The sequence below is a fragment of the Chiloscyllium plagiosum genome, chromosome 6 (genome assembly GCF_004010195.1).
Source record: "Chiloscyllium plagiosum isolate BGI_BamShark_2017 chromosome 6, ASM401019v2, whole genome shotgun sequence".
NCBI lineage: Eukaryota > Metazoa > Chordata > Chondrichthyes > Orectolobiformes > Hemiscylliidae > Chiloscyllium > Chiloscyllium plagiosum.
Window position 1 is genome coordinate 37,843,653 of NC_057715.1, and position 3,985 is coordinate 37,847,637.

A 3,985-nucleotide genomic window follows, 5' to 3' on the forward strand; every position below is an offset into this window, starting at 1 on the left:
GAAATAAAAATATTCACATTGTCCTGCACCTGTTCTTGTTTTTTCTCTCAAGTATTTGACCTCACCCTCCAACGTCACATTACACATTGGAACACTATTCTTCTCAACATAAATTTCACATATTACCACATCTCCAGGCAACACCCATTCAAAAATGCATACCTCCTCATCTCTCACCAAAGAATGCCTTGCGCTCTTGTGGTTCTTAAAACTATATTTTCTCTACCTGTTGCTCCTTCCGGTACACATCAGTAAACCTTACCCACACACGGAAATTCTTTAACAAGATCTGGCACTTTCTCCTTAAACAACCGTTCACCAGGTTGTACATTTGTTTGCAGCTATTTAGCTTCCACTGGGATCTCATTTACCTCTTTAATAAGCCCCATTGGCTTATCCTGTTTTACCACATTAGTCTTCCCAGTGCTTTTCTTAAACCACCAACCCTGCGACTTAACGTGTCCTACTTTATTGCAAAGAAAAAGTCTTCGGGGTTTTACTTCTCTCTCCTCCCCTTCCCCACCCCGCTCATGGGTTTCTTATTTAAACTATGATAAACTATTTTTACTATCTTCAATGATATCTTCTTTTCCTTTACTACCTAAGGATTTCTCTTTGCCCCAATTTCTATCAGAGACAAGAAAGCTGCAGATGCTGGAATCCAAGGTTAACAAGCAGGAGGCTGGTTCCCTTTGTCAATCCTTGGTTTGCACCACCCCCCCCCCCCAGCAACACCCCTGAACCCCCAGGTACCTTCCCTCTCAACTGGAAAAGATTCAAAATCTGCCGGCACACCACTCTCCTCACCTCCATCCAGGAGAGACAGAGGTTCACCTGCCTTTCCTCCAACCTAGTTAACTGTATCCGGTGCTCCTGATGTGGTCTTCTCTACATCAGGAAGACCAAATGTAAACTAAGGAACATTTCACCAGGCATCTCAGCCGGGCCCATAGGGGCTGACCTAATTTCTCAGCACATTTTAATTCCCCTTCCCACTCTAACATGACCATCCTTGGCCTCCTCCATTGCCACAACGAATCCATCCACAAATTGGAGGAACAACACCTCATCTTCTGCCTGGCAGCCTGCAGCCCAGCGGACTCAACACTGAGTTCTCCAATTTCAAATAACCTCTCAACTCCCTTCCCAGCTCTTCCCCCCTCCCTTTCATTCTTCTCAGCCACATACCGAATTCATCCCTCCCATCGAGCAACCAGTTCGTACCGTCTACCTGTCTTCACCAAGCCCACCTCATCACCCTGCCCTCCTCCACCCTCTTTATCTGCAGCTCCCCTTGCAACCATCTCCAGTCCTGAAGAAGGGTTACAGCCGAAACGTCGACTTCTCCACCTCCGGATGCTGCCTGGCCTGCTGTATTCTTCCAGCCTCCTACTTGTCTACCAATTTCTATTCAAAACAGATTGAAATTGATGTTAGAAGCCAAACTTTGAGGAATGAACCAACTCATTATCATCAGCCATTTCAGCTGCTAGTCTTACAATTTTAACTTTCTGATCTTCTACATGAGTTCTCAGTACTTCACAAAGTGTATATTTGAATGCCTCCAAAATAATCATCATTCTGTGTGCATCATATGTTTATTTATTTTCAATGTCTTTATTCACCTATCAAAGGTGCTTTTTTGTTCCTTTTAAACTCTACGTATGTTTAACCAGGTCCTTCCTTAGATTCTTAAAATGTTGTTGGTAGGCTTCTGGCACTAGATGGCTTTCTTCACCTCACCATACTGCCCCACATACCTCCTCTGACTGTGATACGAATACCTCACTAGCACTACCTACGAATTGTGTTTGAATCAACAATACACAGATAGCTACTGGCCATTTCATTTGTTTCGCTACTTTCTCAAATAAAATGAAAAAGGCTTCTAGGTCCTTGTTGAACCTTTGCAAAATTTGGACATATTTAAACACATTCCCACCGTCCTCATTACTACTCCTACATATCATCTCTACTTTTGCCATTTTAAGTTGACTTTCAGTTTTCAGTTTTCAGTTGCAAATTCCGAAGTGCAAAAACTCTCTTTCTCCATGTCTGATCTCATTTTCTGTTTTACTTCTGCTTTCAATTGTAATTCAGACTATTTCATTTCCTTTTCCTGTTCAAGCTGCTTTTAGCCATTTCTAATTATTCTGTTTGCACTCCTGACACTTGTAAATGTTGAGCTATTGCTGCAATTACCTCCTCTTTCCTCACAGACAAAGGCAATTTCAAATGCAGCTTGTTTGCGCATTCCAAAAGCTGTACGTTACACACCTTCTGTAAACCCCACGTGACTTCTTTCACACCCAGGGACATTTATCCTCTGAAACAGCTATTGTTATTACACAAGACGCATCCTATTTTAATCAACCAAATGCAATACCGAAAAGAGAACACCAACACTCTCCTTTCACTGTCTTTGAATTGAAAAGGGTGGCGCTGTAAAGCACAGCAGGTCAGGCAGCATCCGAGGAGCAGGACGGTCGATGATTCAGGCATAAGCCTCACACTCCTGACAAAGGGCTCATGCCCAAAACTTCGACCCTCCTGCTCCACAGATGCTGCCTGACCTGCTATGTTTTGTCAGCGTCACCTTTTTCGACTCTGACTTTCCAGCATCCGCAGTCCTCACTTTCTCCTATTCACTGACATTTGAGTCCACAATTGCGAAACACAACTTGGAATTAAAGATGGTGATCCTGACAAGATCCTCCAATTTGTTATGGACCAGATCAATCCCTCTTGAAACATAACAAAGAAATAGTCTAGACTCTAACTTTTATCTTATTCCCAATTTGACTGGTTGTAGTACTCAGCTTTAAGCAAACACACTTTATTCTTACGTTATAGTAAAATTACAAACAAAAGAAAGAAGAATTAGAATATCTTAACTCTACTGAACAACTTCAAAATAATAGATTTTTACCTGCTAAGGAAAGAAATATTCCAATATAGTAACATTCCATAAACACCCTATTGACAGAGACAAATTCAATAAAACTGATTGTGTCACATGCAATTCTGGCAACAGATGGAATTCCAGCTTTCAGTTGTAGCAAAGAGAAGGAGATGCTGCAGCTTTCAGAACCCCAACTACTGCTGAAAGCTAAAGTAAAACCCTGGTTCTGTGCGAGCCTAACTCCACCCATTCATGCTGTTTCTATTACAACTGTTATTTTAAAAAAAATCTCAGGAGCTGTTTATTGGCTTGGAATAGACCACTCACCACGTCAGTCTCAACCAACCCTTCACAAAAGAAACTAGGGTAAAATAGGTTACAGTCCAACAGGTTTAATTGGAAGCACATTAGCTTTCGGAGCGACGCTCCTTCATCAGGTGATTGTGGAGGGCTCAATCGTAACAGAATTTATTGCAAAAATTTGCAGTGTGATGTAACTGAAATTATACATTGAAGAATTGATTGTCTGTTAAGCCTTTCATCTGTTAGAGTACAGTGATAGTTTCACTTCTTTCATGTGTAAATCACAAAACCCTTTTTTTTTAAAGTTGCATTCTCGGGTTAGCTGTTAACAATGGTAATAGCTAGACGATGTGTTGAAGGTGTTAGCCCCCTGTGTTCTCTGTCTATGACCTGATGTTTAGATTGATTCCAATCTAAAAAGTGATTTAACAGAGTTTTACATAAATTCATGCAGTTTTTGAGCTCAGAGTTCGACATGAATCTATGTGGTTTTTGAGCAAAGTGCAAAGTAACTTTGTACCAAAAACATTCACCACACACAATATATATGTGTGCATGTGGGTCTTTGTCTGTCTGTGTGTGTGTGTCTGTCTGGGGTGGGGGTTGTGACTGTGAAAAAGTGTGTGTGTGTGTGTGCGCGTAGTGAGTGCAGAGTGTCTTAAGTCTGTGAGGGGGTTTATGTGTGAGAGTCTGTGTGTCTATAAGGGTGTGTGTGGGTGTCTGTGTGCACGTCTATGTGTATCTGTGTCCGTGTGCATGTGAGAGTGTGTGTGTGTGTGT